The sequence below is a fragment of the Pholcus phalangioides genome, unplaced genomic scaffold (assembly GCF_987345545.1).
Source record: "Pholcus phalangioides strain wild (caught in Gottingen) unplaced genomic scaffold, Ppha-v1.0 ptg000007l_1, whole genome shotgun sequence".
In the NCBI taxonomy this organism is placed as follows: domain Eukaryota; kingdom Metazoa; phylum Arthropoda; class Arachnida; order Araneae; family Pholcidae; genus Pholcus; species Pholcus phalangioides.
The window spans coordinates 40027944-40055234 of record NW_028301600.1 but is presented as its reverse complement, the minus strand read 5'-3'; the positions used below and the strand labels follow the sequence as shown (position 1 = coordinate 40055234).

The 27291-nt window shown below is 36.7% G+C and overlaps 1 protein-coding gene across 4 annotated transcripts in view; it reads right to left on the bottom strand.

The window, feature by feature from the left end:
• Positions 1-27042, bottom strand: part of LOC149085276 (uncharacterized) — a 55641-nt gene extending 28599 nt beyond the window's left edge. Inside the window, exons 1-3 of one of the 4 annotated variants that reach the window (XR_016192828.1) lie at positions 26521-27042; positions 20740-20877; positions 8352-8400 (exon numbers count right to left, since the gene is read on the bottom strand). The gene's annotated coding sequence lies outside the window, so the exon portion shown is untranslated. The remainder of the gene's footprint in view (positions 1-8351; positions 8401-20739; positions 20878-26520) is intronic. The other 3 variants (XM_089233197.1, XM_089233198.1, XM_089233196.1) reach the window with 3 other exon arrangements.
• Between the last annotated feature and the right edge of the window lie 249 nt (positions 27043-27291).

Below are 27291 nucleotides of genomic sequence, written 5' to 3'. Positions count from 1 at the left end.
TCCCTTCGGTTCTTGGTCAGTTCCTTTACATCGTTTGATAAGTAATGTAAATTTCTATGAGATAGCAGCTTAATCACTTTCAAATTACTGTAACACACACTGTAAATATCACTCTTTAAAACCTGTCACAACAAGTTAGAGCACAAAGAGCTTTATGGTTTATTTTTTGACGATGTTCCAAGTTAGGGTTGTAACAGTTATTCTGGAAATGTATAATAGGTGTTGTGAAATGAAAAAAACATTTTCATCTAAAATAGTATCAAGCTGCCTAGATTAAAACCAAATTGAAATAAGTTCATGGGGACTCTGCACCACCATTAACGACAAGTTATTTTTGGATCAACAAATTTAAACAGGCCACACATCTGCCGAAGAAGAATCCTTGGAACACTGAAGAACATACTGGGCATCCGGTTTAGGCTACCACCTTGTGTTGGGATGCGAATAAACTCTTTCAATTGATGTCACAACAATCCTTTCCCTTTCATACTATAGTCATCTTCTGACGTATTTTTCTCTTGAAAATGATTTTCTTTCTTTGTAAACTTTTTCCAATTACTTGCCTTCTTCGGTCACATTCCTGTCAGTTTAAGCCATTTGTTCTTTTCTGACTTTGTATACTTTTCCCAGAAGTCATCTGTGCTTCCAATCTTTGGCTGAGGCTGTCTTCTCTGTCCTAAATTACTCTTCTTAACTCATTTTCCCTTATTCTATTTTGACAACTACTGTATCCCTGAGATGTATGCTCTTGACTCTTCTCTCAAGCCAGTATCTACACAAGGCTACCTGGAATGCCTTGATCATTATTGGCTGCTTTCTTCGAAGCAGGCTTCTCGATTAGTCAAGAAGTTACAGGGTAGCAGCCTGTCTCCCCAAAAAGGAGAATTTTAAGCAAGATTTTTCCTTTTGGAGTTGGGCAGAGAGGAGTTTCAAACAGAGGGTTCAGATCAGATTATGGAACAAGGTAAGTCGCTGACCTTGACACAAATAATAATTATAATAAAAATAATTATTTGTATCTTGATGTTTGATGTTGGCTCCATATTATAATTAACTTTGCTTCCCACTTAATTCCTAAAATGTTTTAATAATTTAATAAACTATAGTCACTCTCATTCCCCTGGGGGGTATTATTTTCACAACTACATCGTACATTCTTCAATGTTTAATGTAATTGATAAGGGAGCAATAAGCCACACAACACCTGGAAATCATTGAAAAATTCCATGGTATCTTCATGGAAGATCACAGATTGAAGTTGCTTGAGGTAGTTGATGTTTTGGGCATCTCAACAGAATGGTTTCACTATATCCTACATCAGAAATTAAAAATGAAAAAGCTTTATACAAGAGGGGTGCTGGGATTGGTAACAATTAATCAGAAGTGAAAGCAAAAGATATTTCAAAAGAAAATTTGTCAATATTGACTCAACACAAAAGACTTTTGGCATTGATTTTTGGCTGTGGGTTAAACATGAATTCACCACTGTACATTAGAGTCAAAGCAATGGATAGATCATGGTGAAACAGCACTAAAAAGGCAAAAAAAGGCTGATTTTTCTGCTAAAAAAAGTTATAGCTGCATTTTGTTTGGGAATCTCAAGTCATTATCTATATAGACTACTTCTAGAAAGGCCGGAAATTAGGCTAAGAGAATTAGAAAACATTATGCCATACTTCTGGGAAAGTGTGAAGAACAGCTGCAGGTGAAACAGCCAAGATTGATGCACAAATAAAGCCCTATTGCACCCACTGAATTCTACAGATTTGATCCCACATGATTTTTTCCTGTGTATCCTTTTAAACTTGAAAGTTTGGCTTAGTGGAATTTTTTTTTCCATTAAATGAAGAGGCCATCACAGCTATGAATAAAGGGTTAGAGAAAACATGGTTGTCTGATGGGATAAAAAAAATTGAAAATCATTGGAGAAAGTATGAAGAGAAAATGGGAAGGAAAAACTTGGAGGAGAAAATGTTGGAAAATAAAATATAGGCCTAATTTGTCTAAAAAGTTTTTAAACACCTTTTTTTACCTTACTTACCAAACGACCCACATAGGTTCACAGATCATCAGATTCACAGTTATTCAGTGTGGTGAAAGAAATATTAAAAAAAATGTGTTAAAAAAAAAAGGTGGGTGAAGTAAAATCTGAATAACAGGGGAAAGTGGGAATAATGACAATGAGAGCAGAAATGCAAGGAATTGGCCAGAGATTGCTGGGGTTAAATAAATTAGAAAATCACATTTATTTTAGCATTGTGCATATATATATAGGAGATTTTCATAGAATACTTGCAAATGACAAACAGAAAAATACATGAAATTTCTATGCTCATGCTAGAATTGACTCTTGGTCAGATTCATATTTTAAAAACTATCATAGCAATAAATTATTACTTGTTTGGCTTTACGTAAATTGCTTTAAAAAAAGGGCATAAAAAAAAGGAGAAAAAAAATGAAGAGAGCTTCCGGAGGTGCGATACCTGAATTGCAGATGAACGTGGAAGCGCCATCATTGTGTGATTCTAAGGATGTATCTATCGAGAATGTCACAGTCTACGTGTGTGTGTGTGTGTGTGGAACGGTTAGCTCGAACAGTCATTTAAACTAGGATGTTTCTTTTAGCACAGTCTGGAATGTCATAGTGAGTCGCTGACGGGTGATAATTCCGAACAAAGTTCATATTTCTGTAGATCTGTCATACAGGATAGATGATCTTACAGGCGATGATCTTGATACTGATGGGATTGATGAATTTGTTGATATTGATGAATCTATGATGCCTCTTGAGACAATTTTCCCAAGGTTTTAATTTCATTATGAATTTAGTGACGGTGCGCACATGTAAGTTTCGAGGAAGACCCACATGGACCTGCTGCTATGCTCTCTACATCATGACTGTGCTCTTGGTCTGTACATGACCAAGCTCTACAATTTCACACCTTGGCGATGACAATCACGCCCCGCTGGCATCCATGACTGTCCTTTCGTGCTGTAGCAGTCACTGTAACCAGTGATTTCTGGTTGTCACCAGGCCTATACAAAAGCCTTGGCATTGAATCGACGATAATAGCACACTCTCAGTTGGACAACGGTTGGCAACTCTTTTTTGGTATGGAGACAGTAAGTCTCGACAATTGTTGAAGATTTGTGTGCAATGTATTCTGAAACATGGGTTTTAGCCAACAAAAAGTTCTGTGTGTTCTTTTCAGCGACACACACATTTTCTTGGGAGAATGGTATATGTGTAGATGTTGCTATCAGGGTCAAGTACAAAAAAATATAAAAAAATGCAAATTCATGCCTGTAATGGCATGACATTCAGCTTAAAAACTTTCTTGGGGGAATCTATGGAATGTACCATACATAAAAAAAATTTCATTGCAATTCATAAAACAGATTAGACAGTTTCATACAAACTCCTCATAATGGCTGAATAATAATAATAATAAAGTAGGATTTTAGCTTATATATACTGTATAATATCCTTAATATCCTGTTTTAGAATAACACGAAAAAGAAAATCGCACAATAGAAAATTTTGCAACGAGTCATGTGAAAAAGAAAAACTGGGTTGCCCTGTTTTCATACGCCCTGTTCAATCAAACAGGATGTATGGTCATTGTAATAGCTTCTGGATTTCTTTTGAATATAGTTATCAATCAGTTATTGTAATTGTGCTGCGGGTCACTTAAGTGATCTGGAACAGTGCACCAAGTCACTTAAATGATCTGTAAATGTTCTGTGGGCCCCTGAAGCGATGTGAGATTTGCTGCTTTAGTTCACTCTTAAAAAATTAGGTTTGTGATCAGGGGCACATCAGATGACTCAGAGGGCCAAATTTGGCCTGCGTGTCATGGATTGAGCATGTATGGTCTTGTTGATTGTGGGTGGGAGTAAAGAACTAATTCGGGAGTTACTAGTACACCATCTTGGTGCATATGGGTTTTTCCCGCCAAACCGTTTCTATTGTGTTTTATCTCAGCACTGCAAGCCTAAATTTTAGGATGCCAAACCAGTGCTGTAGATTGATTAGCATGGTTGCAACTAGATGCTTGGTCAGCTGGGACAAGCACAAATTTTGGAGCTCCCTTGTAATGTTGAGAGTTCAAAGGGTGAAATTTTGCCTCCTCTGGTCTAGCGCTCAGAGCACTAAAAACATCTGATTCCCCCCCCCCCCTAGTTGTGGTCCTGTTGATTAATCAACTATTATAATATTACAGTATTAATATAATCATATACAGGGTGCGTAAGTAACAGGGTGTATAGCATTTTACTGGCAAACTGTGTTAATCCTAGAGGCATACTTCCAATTAGAAAAAGTATCTAAATTGGCAACAGGAGAGTCAGGGCAGCAACATTCTAATTGAGTTTTTAGGCACTATACAACCCGTTGAAACATAAAAATAACATATCTGAGTACTACATTTCATTTAAATATTTTTTCTAATTGTAAGTATGCAGGGTCGGTCTTAGAACAAGTGACACCCTGCGCAAAACCAGTAGTAACCCCCCCCCCCCTCCCAGAGATCCAGAGTGATATTTCAGAGGGTGTGATTTATTGTTTAATGCTAATCACTACTGTCCCTTAAAATGCGGGAAGGATTCATCTTCCCATATTATCGGGCTCTTGAGCAGGGTCTCTTCATCACCTCCCCCCCAGATCCAGACCTGCCCTCCCTCTTCTTCCTAGGTGACTAAATTAGAGGAAATAATGATTAATTTAATAATTACTCCAAATTAGAAAAGTTTGCTAAATTAGTAAAGTTATCTACAGCTTTTTTCTTCCGAGAGAGATTTGATTAGTTAAAATTACATTGAAAAAATTTGTTTACAAAAAATAATTTTTCAAATATTTATACATGAGTAAGACCGAAGATTGACACTTTTTCCACAAAAACGTGGCAACACCCCCCTCCCACCACTTACCATTCTTTAAGATATCATTATTGATGAATGGAATTTTCTCATGTGGGTGTGTTCGCTACAGACTATACAAGATGCACAGCTAACAGTGCGCATGGGACTTTACTGGCAAACCGTTGATCCTAGAGCCTGTAGTACCCAGACATGTCATTTATGTTTCAAGGGGTTGTAGACTTCTTAAAATATAAAAATTAACTTTTTATACAGTCCCCGTGTGCCCCAAAACCCAGTTAGAAAGTTGTTGCCCTGTCTTTCCTGATGCCAACAATAAAATTTCAGGTTTCTAAGTGTAATATTCATTGAGATATTCGAATTTGAAAAATGAAGGAAAGTTGGGAAAAAAACAGCTCAAAATGCGGTAAAACCATTTTACCCACATCTAACACTGTTTTCCCCCAAATTTCCATGTAGCCCTGTTTGCTATGCACCCTGTATATATACTTAAAAGGTAATTATTTGAAGAAAAATGAATACAAGATGGAATTTTATGAGTGAAATAGAACCTATGCATGGGTCATCATCAGGGGGAATGCCATGCATGGTTCGATGAGAGTAGGCGTTTCTGAAGGGTGGCTATGTCTGATTGCATTAAAAATGCCAACACTTTTTTGATGATTTTTGACTACATTTTTGACTTTTCAATTTATTTTTTTGATATTTTTGTATAATCTGTGTAAAATATTCCCTGTAATTTCTGTATTCTTGTAACTTTGTATATACTTTTCTCATGCTTCATTTTCCTTATAATTTGTTCTATATATATTTTTTTTCTAGTATTGTATTTCTTCAACATATTTTTTCATTGTCTTTTTTTGTCCATGTTTTTTGAGAAGGCAGGCATCAGGGAACAAGGGTTGGCATTTTTAATGAAATCAGGCATAGCCACGCTTCTGAAATGCCTACTCTCTTTGAACCATGCATGGGGGTTCCCCCTGATGACGACCCACTGCATGGGTTCTATTTTACTCTAATAAAATTCCATCTTGTATTCATGTCTTCTTTAAATAATTACCTTTTAAGTATATATTTTTGAATGAACAAGTGAGCAGAACTAGCGCTTTTGTCATTCGAAAAGCTATTTTTGCTATTTTTATATCTTCATATCTTTTGATTTTTGTTCCTACCACACGTCTTTTTTTCCCTCAAACTGCGGATTATACGCGGGAAGATATGTTTGTTTTGTTCAATTCTTATTCAAGATTCACATTGAGGGAAAAGAAAATCACAAAAAATGACTTACTTTAAGATGCTAAAAGAAATCTTAGAACTTGTAGAAAACTGATTCTGTACAACAAAAAGAAAATTGAACATTTCACAAGGATCACCAGATTTTCATCTCCATCAAACTCATTTTGAGCTTTTCGACCCCTTGTGAAGGCGGTTTTGTCATACCTTGTCAAGCAATCTCATTTTTTCATGAAGAATTTTCACTGCATTGATTTGCTATTTACGGCCTTCCAGCTCAAGATCATTCATTGGCTGGCCAAAGCTGGGCTGTCACCAAAATATTCCCTCAAAAGTGCTATCTCCCTAGTTAATGAATTTAAAGCGGCAACAGTAACGTAATTAGTTTCTCACGATACTCAACACTTTTTTTGGCATTTGAACAGCGATCAATAGCCCAACCCCACTTAAAAGCCATAAAAAATGGAGCACTATACAATCATTTTTTATTTCTGTCTTCTGACTACCGACATAGTTGTATCTAGCTTCCTAGTAGTTTTGTTTTGTTTAGAGTGATTTTTTGGTCTAGACTGATGGTTATCAACCTCCACACTCTTGAAGGAAAGACATCTATTAAGCTGAGCTGATTCTACATCTCTCCTTCTAATGGCAATAAAAGACCACCCAATCTGCTCCTGGAAAATCCTGCATTTCTTTCAGATATTCTCTTCACAGGTGTTTTCATTTTCTAAAATATAGTCATGCAGGAACTATTTTTGGTGCTCCTGACATCCCCAAATTGAAAGAAAAAAACATTTGTCTCAGTAGCTTTGTTTTGATGCATTCAAGGGAACAGGAAGATTTCATATCATAACATATCATTTCAAATTTTTTGCCCTTTTACCTCAGATTTGACACGCCTCCTAAAGAGGACAAAAACTGTTTTCCCTAGTTTTTTTAAATAAAGATTTTTTTCTCCCCTTTAACTCAGATTTGGTGCCCCTCCAAGAGTGGATAGAAATAAGTTTTCCTCCCCTTCACATCAAATTTAGCGCCACAGTGCATGAGTTTTCCCGTGTGACTACATTTTTGTTTCCTCCTTGTGTGACGAATAGAAATGTGGCCCGAGTGTAGGATCCCTATTTAAAGAGGGCCCTACAAATCATAGATTTTTTCATTCATTTTTTGAAAAATATTTCTTACTTCAATATTTTTTCAAACATGTGCTGTGTTGTTGGCTATTTGATTCTGTGTAATCACCAGAAGTCGGAAAAAATAGGCAATGAAATTCCCAGACTCAAATATTCCCCCTCCAAAAAATACATCTCTTTCTCTTGTTCCCATTAGCAAAAAAATGGGGTGAAAAGGGAGATAACTTTCTCCATTCTTCTTAATTTTTACAGCACAACAAAAGATATAGAAGATTCCCCCACCATCTCCTGGAGTGAACGAAAAGAAAAGAGCTCAAGTGTGTGTGTATTTTTATTGTGACCGAAATTGGTATATACTGTACATATATAGATGCACTGCTCATAGATTTTTCTTCTAAAAAATCATCGTAATATATTCTTAAACCTTCAATTTTTTTTCTCATCTTGGTCATTTTTCATATATATTTTGCAGTCATTTACCTTAAAAATTATTTTCTAGAATGCTTATCTAACTTTTCAACTTGTTTTGGTGCCCCCCCCCGTATTATTTGGCGACCTGTGCCAGTCATAAGACTGCTACTATGCCATACGCCCTGTTACCTATGCACCCTGCATATATTCTAATAAAATTAATTATATAATTATCATGATCAATTACAGAATGGATCATCATTTTACATGTTATATAGATCGCAAACTTTAGCTGCTTTTTTTTCAGAAATAAAACAGCCATTCCCAATAGCAGCCACATTTTCATGGTCCCGTAGTGGCCGTTGTTGGGTGGTTTTACTGTATATGTATGATCAGAAATGTACAAATACAAGGCCACAACAGGCAAAATGCCCAATTAGGTGCTTAAGAAAAAATTTGTACTTTCTTATGGGTGGGTTTGAACCCATGCACCCAGAACAGTTCCCATCTCTGACTTCATGACTTACCAACCCACCATGACATCACATATGCAGAAATATAAAGTCAAATAAGAGTATAATATAAATAAGAGCTGAAACTATTATCAGAATTGATTGTATAAAGAGCATTCCATATAATCTGTGGTGAAAATAACTAACAGCAATGCAATATAAAAATTTTTTGCTCAAATAAACTAACCTAATGTACCACAATTTTTTCATATACAATTCTTTCCAAATTTGCAAACCTGCAAAACAGAGAAAATAAACATTTTTCAGAAAATTAAATGCTACAAACAACTGATTTGAGATGGTTGCAAGCATTAAAAAATTTATAGTGATTTTAAAAATTTGAAATATTTGTATTGTGGTAAAATAAAAGGACTGCTAAAAGGACCTATACAAAAGACAAAAGAGCTGTTAGCTTAGAACAGGGGATGGCCAACTTCTCTCTGTTCGAGGGTCAACATAATTGTCTGATGCAGTGTCGCAGGCAGCACCAAAGACAAAACTCAGGTATATAAGGTGCATGTACAAAAGGAGAGAGAACTCCGGCATATAATTCGCACCCAATATGACTGCTGCCCGAGTGGCGTGGTGATAAGATGCTCGCCTACCACTGTGAAGGTTGCCGTCAGGTCCCAGGTTCAAACCAAGTGAAGAATATAGATAAGATATTTTCCCTAATGAGCTTGAGGTGACCACTGGTAGATGGTGCCTTCATTTCCAACTAAACTTGTCAACGGCAGTAAATTACATTATTGCGAATGGCTGGAATTGGTATATGGCAAAGTAGTGTGATTGCTTGCTATGGCATCACAGGCCGCAAACATTTTGATGGGATTTATTACATAATTAACTAAACACTTCATAAATAATTAAATATTAATTATAAATTAATGAATTATTACTGGAACCTTTATTTTTTGGAAAAGCGTATTTATATGTTCTCTCATACAGTGAAATCAGCACAGAAGGAAGCTGGGTAAATAGCTGCAGCGTAGATTACAATTTCTTACCACACCAGACTCAAATGTTTGCCTCATGCCCAGCTCTCAGGGTTGATGGTGGGATTACAGATGGGCTAGTAAACAGCCTAGGAAGGTGTATTTAATGACGTTAGTAAATACAAACAGTCAGTAAGTAAGTAAGACCTTGCTGCTTCCGGCTCCTCACTTGATAGAAGTTTTCCAGCGTTTTTGTGTTAAATTCGGGAGATCCACTCCACAAGTCTACAAAACTGGATTTTTGAGCTTGGCACATCTAATTTTTTCCAAGTTTCTCGACAACTCATTAGATTCAGCAAAGTCAGTAAATCCTTAATGTACAGTCTTAGAAACCGGTCATTTCTACTGATGGCTGGATTTCGGACTTTGCTTTCTTCATGGTTACAAAACTTTTCCCAAGCACTTCACGATAGAAATGTGGTGTTGGTGTGTCTTTTCTCCAATTTTTCAAACATAGTGATCTTCTCTTGGGATTTTTCTGGTTGGGGTATTTTTTTGGCCTCGAGTTGATGTTGTCAGTTGCTTGCAGCTCGGCCAAATCTTTGTGTCTCTCTCATATATTTTTACTTGCTTGAAAGAAAAATTTTGAGGGAAATTTTGTTTGTCAAGATTACCATCACTGACCTCCGATGATTGCGCAAGAAAATCTGCTACTTTCATAACTCCTACAGTAGGTTTTTGAAATCAATCATGTGACTTGTGTGTTTAAAAAAATTTTGCGTTTGCGTGTTGAAAATACAAATTGTTTTTGTCAACTCAGAAATATATTTTTCCCTACATTAACCCAATTTTGTTCATCGAAACTAATATAAAAAATATAATCGTTTTTTCATCTTGTCGCGGGCCGCACAAAATCACGTCACGGGTCACATGCAGCCCATGGGACAGATGTTAGCTACCCCTGGTTGGTATGATATAGCCTTTGCATTTCATTTTGCATTTCTCATTTTGCATTTCTCATTTTGTTTTTGTTGTATTCTTCAAATACATTAACCAATATTAACTGTTTAAAAGTATTACATAGAACACAAGTTATGTATTCTTTTTTGAGGAATTTAATTTGCAAAGAAGCTAGGCCTATATTTACACAGACATGCCAACATATATTTGTGTTAAGTCTCCCAATAGTGATGAATGTTGAGCTTTACCATGGCAGGGTTCCCAGATAAATCTGCTCGATCATTTCCCTGACTCTTCGACCATAATTCCAAACTTTCTCTGACCAAAAACGCATACACTGTCATGTCCAAGATCACTGTGAATTATACCATTTCTCTGTAATATACCAATGAAAAGCACAGTATAGACAGAATTTTTAAATATATCGACCCCCCTCCACGAAATCAAATTGTATATAATGCCTTGTGTAGAATACCAGTTTACTTCAAAATCACAGAGATCATTGAATTCAAAACATTGTTTCAACATAAAAATAGATGAAAGAACTGCAAGAATGACCAATAACAAGGCACGGAGGAAAAAATAATTAAGATGTTGATGATAAACTGTCACTATAATCTGAAACAATCACATAAACAAAGGCAGTGGTAATAATTTGACGTAATTTTGAAACACTTTTATTATTTACAAAAATTTTTTTGCGAATCATTCAATTCATTTCTGATTCATTCTGCTTCTAAATTAGCTTTACTCTTAATTTGTTGTCTTCTTCCTTCCACAAGTCCTTTTCCACGATAGTTCCTTCCACGATATTTTTCCTCTCTTGCTACTTTTTTTTTCTTTAGATCCTGTAGCCTTCGCTTGTCTTTTATGTCTTTCATGTCAATGGCATGAATTTCATCTGCTTTTCAAACTGTATCATACACATATTTGACGCTCTAAAGTGTTTTCATGTAAGTTTCAATCAACAAAGGCTTGTTTATGGAAAAGTTGCTTTCAGATGCCATAGGCGCTGGAACCTGGGGGGGGGGGGAGGCCGAGGTTGTTTGCACCCCCCCCCCCCCAATAAATTTAAATTTTATGAGGGGGCAGAGCCCTTCAAATAATTGATAAATATATATAAGGCACATCTCTCCCTCCTGCATATGTGCCTTAGGATGGTTAGCAACTTTCAGCCTCCTCAATGTTTTCTTCATGTCGCCACCTCTAACAGATGCATTGTCATGTGAGAAAATAAATACATTTCAAAAACCTTTTACAATTCCACAAAATTCTCGTCACAAGCAATAGTATCTGAGAAGGAAATTTGTCTGGGCCAAATTCATTGGACCCTACTTTGAGGAAATTTTCAAAAATTCATCTTTGAAACCAAAATTGGCAGCACTAACAAGTGCTGTCAACATCATCATTCATCTGGTTTGAAAGATACAAACTTTGGAGCACCACTTCCTTTCTTTGGATGTAAATTTTCGGAACTGTGTTTGATGATCCCTTTGAGACAAGCATATGACTACTGGTAGGATCAACCAGGTATCAGTTCTCAGAAAATCCGATCCGAGGTTGAGACCTCCCCCAAGCGGCGTGCGATGGCCGCGTCGTGTTCGGCACATCTCCCTCCGGTCTTCTTATTACGACTTCTTCAACCGAGAGTTGTCTGCTACAACGGCCCGTGTTTCTTTCTCGCTGGGGCTCCTAGAAACTCCGGGCTAGTTCGGCGGGGATGGAATCCCCACCTTGCGGCCACACAACCCATCACTTCGGTCCGCGTCTGCCTTCGGCGCCTCGGTTACCCAAGCCGAGCGCAGCGGAATGATCCCTGGGTTTAGTGCTGACAGTTCCCGTAGAACAGTGGTTCTCAACCTTTTTGAAACCGCAGCCCGGTGAATCAAATTTCTATGAGTCTACAGCCCGGTCTGGAATAGTTTACTCGTTCATAAGATAATAATTGATAAACAACCAACTACCTTTTAATTATGAGCTATTTATTTGATTAATTATTTAAAACCCCTTTATTTGATTAATTAATTATAAACACTTTTAATTAATTTATTAAATTAAGACATTTTAATCAATCTATTAATTTAAGACATTTTAATCAATCTATTAATTTAAGCTATTTTAATTAGTTTAATAATTAATTTAAACCATTTTAATTAAAATTATTTTAATGAACAGAATCCATTATTATCTGACGGATGGATGTAATATTTTTTTCTTTTTGGTACTATACTAACCCATTTGCATCATTCGAAAAAGTGGAAAATTGGCCCATATAACCAAAACTTTTTTATTTTATAAAGTAAGAAATATTTCAAAATAAAAAAAGTGAAAAACAAAATGGCGTACACAAAGAATTTATAATGTTACTTAGTTCAATGAAAATATACATTGAAAATCATTTGAAAAATTAAATTTAATAGTTTTATACAGTATGATAGTACTCTAGTGTTTTGTTCTTATGCATAAAAAACTAGCACGCATATATGCGCTTTGGTGATAATGACGAGGAAAATTCCACGCATATATGTGCTTATGATACAAATGGGTTAATAACGTGCAGAAGTCAAAACCTAAACGAAGCGTTTCATCAGCAACTGCAGTAAACATCCTCATTGCATTAGGCACCGGAACCTGAGTACTGAGGCTGTTTGAGCGCCCCAATAAATTTTACAAGGGAGCTGAGCCCCCCAATAATTCATGAATATACAATGCAATGCACCATTCCCTCTCCTGTGTAAGGGTTTGAGCCCGTATATACGGGACAAATGGAAACTTTCAGGAAACCCTTCAATGTTTCTCATTTCAGCGCCTCTGCCTCATTAGAAAATAAAATTGGTCGCAAATCAATCGAAATATCTTAATATTCAATTTTATAGAATAGTTTCACATAGTTTGCTTGATACAAAGCTTTCAAAATATGAAACTCACAGTGGGCAATAAAATTTATTTGTGCTGACATCAATGCAACATTTATTGATTAGCACTTTTTAATAATTTAGTGTAAAATATATTTCATGATCAAATTTTGTATTTAATCTTAGCTAGAAAGAAGGTAATGATATATAAAAAAATTGTGTATATTGTAACTCACTAAAAAAAGCAGAAAATTGTTAAATTTTGGGCGAAACGCTCATTTCAGTATATTCATGATAGAGGCTTATGTTAAATTGTGTAACTTAATAAATTTCAAAACCTTGAGCATGCGATTTTGATTTTTCTACTCTAAAATTTGAAAACTTTTCTCTATTTTTTAACAAAAATTTAGATTTGTGAACCGATCATTAGAACAAAAATGAAAAATATGACACTGGAAAAAAATTGAAACGAAATCTTCTTAACGTAATTCACTGTGTCTTTGCAAAGAAAACAGTATATATTCTTTATCAACACCCCTAGTTATGTGCACTTTGATAACTGATTTAAAACACAATATTTTCGGTATACATGCAGGTGCTTTACTGACATTTGCCACGCATATGTAAAATACTTCGTTCATTTCTGAGAACAGGTGAATACATACTCCATCATTATAGTAAGACTGCTAGAGGTTTTTACCACTGGTCGTAAATAGCGGGTCCAATGGTCGAAGGTGGTTTTCTATTACCTGGAAATTCCTAATCACTCATAATTATTCCCCTTTGAAGTTACGCGGCTTGGTCACTGGCGAGTACCACAGATGCTTCTCCATTCTCCAAGGAATTATACAAATACAGAGTTTTCTCATGGCATTGTCTTTAGGACATTTTCTGTGGTGCCTATAATGGCAAATAGTGAGCACATAAACAGCAGGGTCATCTGGTTGTCAACAGAGAGCCTTGAAGGAATAGAATATTTTCCAGGGAAGAGGAACCGAGAGTATGGAAAAAAAATTTTCCCCTGCTGTATTGTTTAGGTTTCAAAAAGAAGGGTACTCAAAGTTGCAAAAAGAAAAAGAAATACAATTAAAAATACAGCGGTGACCAAAGACACAGTGTTGCAGCTAGAATATTTTGTCCTGTAACTATAGGAAGGTTTTTCATGTTTACCGTTGTATGATTTTTAGACTGAAAAATTTTAATAATAAACTGAAGAGCCAAAAAAACTGGTACAGGCATGCGTATGCAAATAAAGAGATATGGAGCCAATCAGAGCACGGCGCTGCGGCCGGCAACGCCTATATAACACAAAAGGGGTGTGGCATAGTTGTTAGATCGGTTACTGCTGCTACAATGGCAGGTTATCGAGATTTAAGTGAGTTCGAACGTGGTGTTATAGTCGCCGCACGAGAGATGGGACATAGCATCTCCGAGGTAGCGATGAAATTTGGATTTTCACGTACGACCATTTCACGAGTGTACAGTGAATATCGGGAATCCGGTAAAAAATTAAATCTACGACATCGCTGCGGCCAGAAAAAGATCATGCAAACACAGGACCAACGACGACTGACGAGAATCATTAAATGTAACAGACGTGCAACCCTTCCGCAAATTGCTGCAGATTTCAATGCTGGGCCATCAACAAGTGTCAGCGTGCGAACCATTCAACGAAACATCATTGATATGGGCTTTCGGAGCCGAAGGCCCACTCGTGTACCCTTGATGACTGCACGACACAAAGCTTTACGCCTCGCCTGGGCCCGACAACACCGACATTGGACTGTTGAGGACTGGAAACACATTGCCTGGTCTGACAAGTCTCGGTTCCAATTGCTTCGAGCTGATGAACGTGTACGGGTATGGAGACAACCTCATGAATCCATGGACCCTACATTTCAACAGGGGACTGTTCGAGCTGGTGGAGGCTCTGTGATGGTATGGGGCGTGTGCAGTTGGCGTGATATGGGACCCCTGATACGTCTAGATACGACTCTGACAGGTGACAGGTGCGTAAGCATCCCGTCTGATCACCTGCACCCATTCATGTCCATTGTGCATTCCGACGGACTTGGACAATTTCAGCAGGACAATGCGACACCCCACATGTCCAGAATTGCTACAAAGTGGCTCCAGGAACACTCTTCTGACTTTAGACACTTCCGCTGGCCACCTAAATCCCCAGACATGAACATTATTGAATATATCTGGGATGCCTTGCAACGTGCTGTTCAGAAGAGATCTCCGCCCCCCTCTTACTCCTACGGATTTATGGACAGCCCTGCAGTATTCATGGTGTCAATTACCTCCAGCACTACTTCAGACATTAGTCGAGTCCATGCCACGTCGTGTTGCGGCACTTATGTGGGCTCGCGGGGGCCGTACACGATATTAGGCAGGTATACCAGTTTTTTTGGCTCTTCAATGTATTTTCTATAGTGGTGAAGAAATCAATTAGTTATTCATGTGTAAATGCTTTGAGGAATGAAAGGATAATGAATATATTCTCGTGGCCCGGTACTGGGCTGCCCCGGTGGTTGAGAAACACTGCCATAGAATACTCAAGAGGACTCCTATCCAACTTCTCAACCATAGCAACTAACAGCCTCTTCTACACTGCAGACAAAATTCAAAAATATCTTAGTTTTGCTTTGTGCAAGAATTTTTTTTGCTGCAAAGCCTGTATGAATACTTTTGTTCGGAAGCAAGTCTTCTGCCTGATCCACATCAATTTCAGGAAGTTGCTTTGCAGAAGCTGCAGCCTCCAACTTATCAGGATCAACCAATCATACAATAAGTCTTCACATAAGATCTTGAAGAGAGCTTCAAACAAAAAAGGGGCTAGAGGTTTGTGGAGCTCGGAAAACTTTTTAGAAATGACTCACACTCTGAGGCCACCATGTTAAAAACTCATCTCACATTTAATGAGGGGATCTTTTACTGCCAGGCCTACAGAGGTAGCAGACTTACCTGAAAGAGACTTGTTGTTCTTTATAAACTTCACATTGTTAAAAATGTCTATAGCTCTTTCCAAACATTGCACATTTTCAACCTATCTCCTACTACAAAATTTTAAAGAAAACAATTCTCTTTCAATTTTACTCATTTTAGGTGTCTGTAATGTCTGTGAACTGTGTGTAGCAAGAAGGAGAATCTATAAACAAGTTGCTAACTCATCCCATCCAGCTGCCTTTCATGTAACCCACAGGTAGAAAGTCACTCCCCTCTCCTTCCATGCTGACATAATATTTGAATGTCCCCCCTACACAGAGGCATGGGAAAAAAGCAAGAGGATAGAACATTTTCTCAGAAGAGATGGAAAAGAAATTAGAGCTGGTATTGGCTTTGTTTTCAACAATGGAAAGGAGGGTGTCTCCTCTCCTTAGACTCCCTTCATCCATATACTCAGACAGCATGTTCAGTGACCTTGACCAACATTATGATTCCAAGTATGTAAAATACCACCTTTCAATTGATAAAACATTTAGCTCATGCATACCAAACTTTCTCTCAGTAGGGGGGATCTAGAGGAAAATGCAAATAAGGATTATTAACGGGGTTTTCTTTTTCTCCCCCAGAGGGTCTGAAAGAAATAATCTTCTATGGAAGAAAGTGAAGATCAACCACTGTAGAACCAGACATGGCCCAGGCTCTGCCCCATGGGGGATATAAGCACTTTACCCCAAGGGGTTGGGCAACACTGGAGAGAGAGATCAACCACTGGTACGTGTATTTATCCCCCTTTTAATTTTTTTTCCTCTTCAGATTTTCTCTGATTTTTCCCTGACTTTTGACATATATTTTACATTTTCTGATTCCCTGACTTTCAGGCTGCTGGGAATCTAGGGGACCCTTAGTAATTCATGAATATTCAATGCAATCCCACCCTGCATATGCCCTTGTGGGCCATATATTTGAACCTGTGGCAACCCTAGAACCTCTCATCCCCAATTTTTCATTTGTATTAGAGCTCCTATGAGGAAAGGCTCTCTGAAACAAGCCCAGTGGGCCACACATGTTGAAAACCTATCTTGTGCATGCAAAACTGCTAAACGGTTGGTCCATATTACAATTGCTTGCACAGACAAAATAACACGACACAGGTGAAATTCTAAAAAAGAAAAACTATTCTCTTCAATGAAACAATAGTTTTCCATACTTAGGTAACATTACATGAGGCAGATAAACAATGTGAAAATTTGGAGAACTCAAAATTGCTCTCACTCATCCACATTCTCGGTTGTTCGGAAATCTTTTGCTAGATGGATTATGAATTTCATGTTTCTTATACTTTTCAGATATTTCACAGTCCTCATACAAGATGCTTATTATTTGCTCTATTGTCATCTTCTGGTGTAGGCCTGGATTATGAGCTTATTACCATATTCTTTTCAGTTCAACCCAAATGTTGCTTTGCAACACTCTCAATGGTGAATATGAAAATTTATAATTTTTTTAGCCGATTTTTGTCTTCTCTCGAACTTGCTTGTTCTGTCACACAGGTATGAGTCATTCTCATGAAATTCGACAAAAAATGGAAAAATAAAACCCAACAAAAAAATATATATGTCAACCAAAATATCCAAAAAAATTCTTAGAGGCACTTCTTTACCTGCTGATAAATGTCAACAGCCAGCAATGAAATTTTTTCAAAATTCATGGTGAAAAAAAATTGATTCAAGTTTAACAATGTTAAGAGATAGGCAAATCTGAAGTGGCATTTTGTCTATTTCAGCACTAATTTGATATTTATGCTTGACACTCGCAACATTTTCCATCTATTTTGGTTGCTCATCTTTATTTTGGACAAGCAGTAATACTCTTGATAGTTTTTTGTCAACTGCATTTTCAGTTTTTTTTTACTTGCGTGTTTCTCGAGCAATTTTTTGTCAGTTTCATGGGGATAACAGATTTCTAATTTTTCTTTGTTTTGCTAGAGTATGAGAGGCATTCTCAAAGCAAATTCTTCAGATGAAACATAACTGCAGCTTGATGTTGGCAATCAAGAAATATTGATTTTTTTATTTTTATCCGCGCCTAACTTATGATCAAACCTTCCTTTTGTTTACCTAATGCCAGGAAAAATATATTTTTATATGTTTTGCAACACTGATATGATCAACTATGCATGTTGAAAACATGGGCTTTTCAGAAATAATAGAAGTATCTGATTCGAAACATGTAGCAAAATGAAAATAATTTTCAATCATAATTAACAGAAAAGTAGCCAGGAGAAAAAAATTTAATGAAACACTCCCATCTTTTTTCTCGAAGAAATCTAATTTGCTAATTAATTTACAATTCTAATTGATGTAAAAGGAAGTTCAAGAGTGATGGCTACATTATATTCTCTCTCTCTCTCAACTTTTTCAACACAAAATTTGATAGGTGGCAACTGGTGTTATAGGACTCGAACTAATGTTTTCCAAATGTAACAAATAGAGGGGAGCTGAAGAAAATTTTCATAAATTTATATTGATAAAAAATGTTTAAAGCTATAAAAAATATTATATATGAAGTATTATACTGGTCCTAAAATATACAAATGCAAGGCCAAAACAGGAAAAATGCCCGATGAGGTGGCTGAGAAAAAGATGCCCATACGGATGTCATATATTTCTAAAATACAGCAACCCAATTAAAAATGATATTATAAAACTAAAACCTATACACATGATAAAATATACAATGCCCATAAAAAATATTTATGGTTAGAAAGTTATCCTTTTAAAATTTGGAAAATGGGCTAGGAACAGCCAGGAGAAGGTCAATTCCTTAAGAAATGAAAATTTGTTCCAGAAAATTTTAAAAATTTATCAAATGAAAAAATTATAGAGTGCCGACTTGTCAGAAACAGGACTAGGCTATAAATAGAAAGCAATGAAAAAAAAAGTTCTGTGCCAAATACATTTAATGTATTTAGCACAGAAGTATTTTAGTACACAATTTAAGCCAATTCTGTGAGAATGACCCATGTACGGATATGTTGTAGACCTGAATGGTTTTTTTTCCACAAAATAGCTGAATAAAACAATTATTTCTGCAGTATTTGGGAGTATCTCTTGTAGCTATGCTATTGAGTGCGTCCATTTGTAGAAACTACGGACAATCCATAGCAGTTGGCAACTGTTTTACATATGATTTTTACCGTAAGTTTCTAAAATAGTCTTTCAATGTACAGTAGCACTCAAAAGTCTTTTGTCAACTATAAATGTGTCGGCAAAATTTGTATTTGAATTCTTTAATGAAATCTATCCTATGAAACATATATACCGAGTCTTATTTCAAACTATTATGAATTTGTGCATATAAAGTAAAAAATCGCGCTTATGAATTAAAAAATTGTACATCTAAATTTTAAATTCAGAAAAAAATTAATTTACACTTTTTTGTTGGTTTAAAATTGTTTTGACACAAACAAAAAAATAAAGCAAGAAAAAACTACTGAATAATCAAATCAGTCATGCATTGAGCACCAGAGCAAAGTACAATAAGTTAACATTTTGTTGGAAGTAGTTTAGGTTTAGACTAAAACCACTTGCCATATTTTGGTATAAACTTAATGAGTTTTTCCCATGATCAGTGGGCATTTTTTTCCATTATTTTTTCATACAATTCAAAAAACAATTGAATTTACATAATTTTTGGCTCTGACTTGTCAATGGAATTCAATCCATAAATGCTTGATGGCAGAGGCGTAGCCAGAAATTTCGTTCAGGTTGGTACCACTATCATTTCAGGGGGAACCAAAGTGATAGAACAATAGATTTGGCCATCTTTTTCCCTTTTTTCAGTCATTTTCTCATATTTGGGGTGGCCAGATCCCACGAGTCCCCCCTCACTATACCCTTGCTTGATGGTATTCAAGTCAGGGCTTTGACTTCATCACCCATAAAATTCTCATTTTGTTGCCTTACAAAACTTTTAAATACTTTTTAACTTTTAACTATTTATGGTCATTGTCATGCTGAAATATAGATAACAGCAGCATGTGTCATGTTGTAAAGGACAGCATGTGATTATGAAATATATTTTTATAATGAAACCTGACCCTTGTGTTTTTTTTTCAGAGGGTAAAAGAGGACGACACATTTAGCAGAGAAGCATCCCCACTTTCACCTTCATGTTTAACAGTAAGAACCCATAATACCTTAATAATTACTTCATAATTGACCTTATAACTACCTACAGGAGCCTGTCATACTTCATGTGTATTATATATTACCCATTTGTACCTTGGATTGTTTCATCAATAGGCATATTGACATAATTCTCCCACTCCCTTGCCTTTCTGTAATAAAGTAATAACAATTTGTTTCTGCTTGGAAGACCACCAAACAAGTCCATAAGGTTCAGCCGATATTTTAAAAGTTATAAACTCACATTCAGTCTGCGTTTTGAATTAAATTCATCAGGTTTTTTGCCTGGTAGACATGTCAAAGATCACTCTTTGCTTGTGTTTTTATTATTCTGTCTATCCTATCCGTTGTCTTCTTTGATTTTATTGAAAGAAAATTACTTTTTACATGTTCCCGAAATTTATTATAAACATGGTTTCACAAACTTATGAACTGTCTTGAAATACAAAAATCATTTGCTACTTAAGCTTGACTTCACCGCTTCCTTGAATATTTAATTACACTTTCCCGAAAAAAAACACCAAATACTTTGGCGCTTTACAGTTTTCATATGTGTGTGTGTGTACTACTATAAATTCATATTGAATAAGAATTAATTGCTTCCATATTTGATTAAACTATATTCGCCAACCAAAACACTTTCGATCTGCCCAAACACAAAAATTAGACAATAAAAGCTCACTAACCCCAAACAAACAAATTTCAGCTACAGGTGTTGAAAAATATCTTCCTTCTGCTTTACATATGTCAAGGTCAGGCTAGTGCATGCGAATGAGTTGGCACTACAAACATTATTTCATTTGTCAAAAGACTTTTGAGCGCTACTGTAAATATAGGTCAATTTGAAAATTACAAACAATTTGGTAATTGTAAAAGTATATTTTCTCAATAATCATAACAAAAACTGCATTTTCATGGATAAAATCATTTTCTTTCATTAAAAATCATAATTTTTTTTCATTATCCACTACTTTCATTAATCACGGTTAAATTTTATGGAAACATTTCAGTATATTAAATAGGTAAACAATATAACTATATAAGTAATAAGTTCAGTGCAAATAATAATATAATTCTGTCTGAGTAACTTGTTAGCAAATCATAAAAAATTAAAAAGTTTATAAAATAAAGTGAAAAAAGTTAAAAGTCATATTCAATCACACATTGGTTAATTAGAGAAAGCTATATACTATAAACAAAAATTTTGCTATGAGATTTTTAAAAAATAAGTCTATTTTTACAATAACAGAAAAAATTTAGGTTGGATCAGAGGTCTTCAACCTTTTTCTAGTTGCGAGCACTGCCTTTACTCATCATCAAAAGGAGAGCAATGTTACCGCAAGTAATGTTGCTCTCTTAATATAGAACACGGATGCATGAAATCAGAATGGGGTTTTAATTCTTGATTGCAACTTGCATAAGGTGTTTAATCGAGACGTTGATTTAAATGCTTGCAAACATGAAATCAGACATGGGCATAGAACACTATAGGTGCTTCAGCAAGCACCTTTTGCAGTGCTTGCGAGCAACTGGTTGAAGATGCCTGGCTTAGATTAAAACTAGAAAATACAAATACAAAGGCCATCATAGGCAAAATGCTCAACACTGTGGCTGAAAAAAGATGCTGAAAAAAAATATGGATGCCAAATTTATCTAAACTGTATTAAAATACAGCAACCTAATAAGAGCAATAAAAACAATAATTGTAATAAAATATAATGCACAGCACATAAAAAAATTATGGTTGTCATATCTAAGTATGGATAGCTTCTCGATTCATCCCATTATATAAACATAGTACACTCATTGATATAAAAATTTGCACACCAAGAAATAATTGTGGGATCGAAACGAAAGTTGGCCTGAAGGTACATGTTGGACAGATATGAAAATGATTAGAAATGCAGCGTGATTGCGCATTGCGTAATGCCACTAGAGGGCGTTGAACTTTGTTCTCCTTGGAGTATAAAACAGGTAAGCAGAGCTTGCTGGAGTGTATTTAATCGTTTGCAAAGGAAATGCTGAGGTAGACATGCCGTTACGCCGGCGTCGAAGACCATATGAGCAGTTGTCAGAGTTCGATAGGGGAAGAATCATCGGGATGATGGAAGCTAGGTGGTCAGCTCGACGAGTAGCTCGTCAACTAGGCCGTTCTGATTTTACTATGAGGAGGTGTTGGGACCAGTGGACAGAAGAGACGTCATTTACACGGCGACCAGGTTCAGGACGCCCTCGACAAACCGTCACATCATCCGAAATGCACACGTAGAGCCAACTGCCTCATTGGCCGCTATCCAGACACAGGCAGCAGCTTCACTACGGGCCCATGTGTCTTCCCGAACCATTGCAAGGCGCCTGACTGAAGGACATCTGGTATCGCGGCGCCCATTACGTGTGCTGCCAATGACACCCACCCACCAACGCCTCCGTTTGGAGTGGAATCGATCACGACGGGATTGGACTGCAACGGAATGGAACCAGGTCGTCTTCAGCGACGAATCGAGATTCAACTTGAGCAGTGATGACAATCGTGTTCGTGTGTGGAGGCCCGTGGTGAACGCTTCAATCCTGCCTTCGCTTTACAGCAACACACCGCTCCCACAGCTGGTGTCATGATATGGGGTGCCATTGCTTACGATACACGGTCACCCCTAATATTGATCCACGGCACAATGACAGCCCAGCGGTACGTCCATAACATCCTTCAGCCACATGTGTTGCCACTCATGGCAGGGCTTCCAGGAGCCATTTTTCAACAAGACAATGCTAGGCCACACACAGCAAGGATGTCACAAGACTGCCTCCGCCACATTACCACCCTTCCCTGGCCTGCTCTATCCCCAGATTTGTCACCAATCGAGCATATCTGGGATCATTTGGGACGGCAAGTTGGACACCCTACAAGGTTGGTCGAACTAGAGGCGCATTTACAGCAACTGTGGAACGAGATGTCTCAGGACATCATACGGAACTTCTATGCCTCAATGCCCGCTCGTATCGCATCGTGCATTCGTGCTAGAGGGGGTCCAGCAGAGTACTAAAACTTCTGTTCATCTGTACTTTTTTCTACAATAAATGATCCTTTTTCTTGGATTTTCTAATCACTTACTTATATCAACGTAGTACTTACATGTGTAAAATTTCGTTTCATTTTAAAGACTTCTTCTGGGTGCGCAAATTTTTATGGCAATGAGTGTATTTCTTTTTAGAGGTGTCAATTGAATTAGAATCCACTACCCCTCCCCCCCAGCCAGGGATAAGCCATTCTATTTATACACAACCCTATTAAAGAAAAATTCCCTGCGACATCACAGCCTGGAACTGTCCTTCCTGTACCAAAATCAATTTAAGTGTCCCCTTGTCGAAGCAGTCGATTGACAGTGTATTAATAGCTCATGATCCATCCTATTCAGCCCATTTAAAATTTTAAACACTTCAATCATATCCCCTGACACCTGCACTCTTCCAATGTAAACATATTAAAAAAATGAAGTCTCTTCATAGCTTAAGCCTTATGTGCTATATTATATGCGTAGCTCTTCTCTGCACCTCCCAACCAAGTCTATGTACCTCTGTAAGTATGGTCTCTAAAATCTTACACAGCATACTGTACTTCACCCTGTCGTTGGTGGCAATGACCAATCTCATTTATAGAGATTATTTATTATAATGCGTGTTATTACAAATATTCTTGAGAATACTCTCTAGAAGGACTACTATCATAAATAATTGAAGAATATTCTCATCGAGGAGAATATTGGAGAATGCACTGCCTTTACTCATCATCAAAAGGAGAGCAATGTTACAGCAAGTAACGTTGCTCTCTTAACATAACACACGGATGCATGAAATCAGAATGGGGTTTTAATTCTTAATTACAACTTGCATAAGGTGTTTAATCGGGAGATTGGTTTAAATGATCGCAGGCATGAAATCAGACATGGGCATAGAATATTCGAGAATATTCTCTGGAAGGACTATTATATAAATAACTTAAGAATAATTCTTATTATTTTCAATAAGAATATTCCCCAGTAATTTGTAAAAGTAGTCCTTCCAGAGAATATTTTCAAGAGTATTATATATATTTATATTATTAATAACAGGATAATAATATAAGAATAAGAATATTCTCAAGTTGTTTATAATAGTAGTCCTTCCTCGATAAGAATAGGATCAGGTGGGATAAAATGGTCATACTGAACATAAAATGGCATAACTTAAGAATTTCAATTGATATTACTACCAAATTTCTGTTTTAACTTTCACTTGCTAGTAGCAAAGTTTTTCACCTAAAATATAATGCCAAGCAACATTTTAGTGGAAATGAAAATTTTTTTTGTTAATACGATTAAATAATCGACGTTTGGGTGTACCCAAAAAAAATTCCAAAACAAACACAGCTATACGCGTTTCGGAACTATATGAAGTTCCTTCATCAGTAGCAGAAACAAAGAAGAAAATATTGAAAAAACTCCTTATAGCGGGAGTTACTCACTGTTATAGACAAGAGTCAAATTCAAAATGAACCGGCAACAAAAGAGTAGAGCAAGAGGATGGAAAAAAGAAGAAAAATGACGAAGCCAATCACAACCGAGAACGTGATAGTGATCATCAGCATCACTGCTCATAAGCACAAAATTGAACATGAGCATTGAGTAAGTGCTTCAAGAAGCACCGTGGTGCTTGCGAGCAACGGGTTGAAGATGCCTGTGCTATGCGGTAGTCACTGTTTCGCATCACGGGTTTGTATGCAGAATCAGATTTTGAGGGGCACAAGGATTTCTTCCACAGAAATTGTGGTTCACTGAAAAAGAGTTCTCAGATCTTGCCTTTGATGAAAATCCACGTTGGGAACCCGGGATTGTGCAATGGTAATTGGCTAAAAATATGATTTTCTAAGGTTTTCTACTTTTGAGTTGGCTATTCTTAGGTCAGTGTGATCATTGTGTCAACCAAAGCTATGAGTTGGCTATTCAAAGGAATAGCCAACTCATGATCACACTGACCTACAACAGAATGATGTATGTACATACATTAAATTTCATAGTCCATACATTAAATTTAAAATCTACGTATAACTAATTTGGAAGATAGATGTAGGCGGGTCTGGTGCCCCAGACTCTGATTAGAGGGAACGCAGAATTCACCCTTTATATCTGCTTCTTCTACATTACACGTCACTACGTTACAAGGCGTAGTGAGGGGGAGGACTTGGGAGTCTGGTCCCCCAAAATGTGAGAAAATGACTGAGAAAAGGGAAAAAGATGTCCAATCTATTATTCTATCACTTTGGTTCCAGCTCCGAAAGAAATTTCTGGCCACAGGCCTGCATGGGGGGGGGGGGCGCAAAAATGCTTGCCCCATTTGAGAAAGTATCTAGTTGCAGCCCTGGATAGATGGCACCATCTACTGAACATAAAACATGCCAAATGCTGGAGGCACACTATTAAGTTTCACCAATACAAATCTGACATAGCTCCCATATTCAGGCGTGAAAATATGTGGCAGTTCAGGTGACAGATCAGAGGGGTGGACCATTACGGAGGGAAAAGAGAATCATTCCACCAGGAAATTGCTTTGCAAATATTTATATGAATATGGGAATCAGAAGATAAGTGTCAGAATCTCATTTACTTTTAATTGTTCACAAGATATTGTTGAAATAGCTAAGGTTTTTATAACAATCTAAAATCAATCAGAAGGGAATTTATAGATTGATTTAGTAGTAGATATATATAAATGTGTATGCTTAACTTTTAATTACACTGGATTCAACTTATAACGTTTTTTGACCACCATAAAAATATAAGTGGGGAAACGCTTTAAACAGGAAATCTTAATAATTACTTAGAGTTGTGAACACGAAAATAAGTTGTACTAAACTTTCTAAATGGGTCTAAACTGCTTGCCACCCTTATAAGCTGGTAAATTAATCTTTTTTCAATGAACCTTTGGATGGAACATGTTTTTAGAAATTAATTATTTGATTCACAGAGATATGTCCTCCCCTACCCAAAACATTTTCCACTGCTCTATCTCAACTAAGAAATATAGGCAGGTGATCAAAGACATGGGCCATGCTGGAAAAGATTCACAGAGATACCAGTGAATGATGGGGGGGACACATACTTTTGTTTTGAGAGGGACCCACATTTTGCCAATAACCTGGTCCCGGGCCCAGGTAAATTAGAGTACAGCGGCATCTCTGTAAGATGATGGAGTACACTGAGGGTAAAAGCTGAAATCACTCTCATTTGTTGGAAGAATCAATCAAAATTAAATTGAACGGTCTTGGCGAAAAACAGAACAAGAGAGGTATGAGAAGGAATTTACAAAAATTCTAGCACCTAGGACTATTCAGAACCTCAAACTTTCGAGATTCTACTGTGCCAGAATGATAACATTACCTGTGATTTTAATAAGCGGGGTCTACTGTAGTATGAGATTGAATAAAGAGCACTTACCGAGCACTACGCAGCCACAGATTTTCAGTCTGAACGGTTTGCGTCTCAATTTGGCGTTGTTGCTATTCATGAAAGACAAACGGAAGACGTTCGTTCAAAAACAGCTCTGTTCAATAAAACTAACGATGACCGATCGTCGAAACGAACCTGATGTCTTCCTCATTGTTTTCATATGCTTTTGTTCCCTTCACTTTTTTGTCTTCCTTTTGTTGTTGTTTAAATGCAAGGTCAAGAAAATTTGAAGGCCAAGGGTACTTGATTTTGATAAAAGGCTTAAGATAATTCGAAACTTTATTCTTTCTTCGATTTCTTTAAATATTACTTTGACATAGGAAAAGACATACGAAGAACATCTCCTGCTATGCTCGTCGACTAATTGTTAACTAATAAATACACCTTTAAGTTACAAAACTCGCAGAAAAATCGAAACAGCAATATCAGTATGTCGCACTTGCTAGGATTAGGATAACGTAGACTTTACATCGGCTAGAATGATGATCGCAAGATTCCATTTCACAGGATTATCAAAGATACGAGATCAAAAACTTTTATGACCATACAACTGGACTGAACTCCAGAAAAATATAGGTACCAGGAATCCTCAAATATGAGAAATCGATAATTGTCCCCAAAAATGATGCCAAAAGTCATCGAAATTGCCTATTATGACTGAAAATATGGCCAAATGGCAAGAAGTGAAACGCTGCTGAAAATCACAGTGTATCAAAATGTAATTTACGGAAAAAATCTGACAAATACAGTCATCCCTCA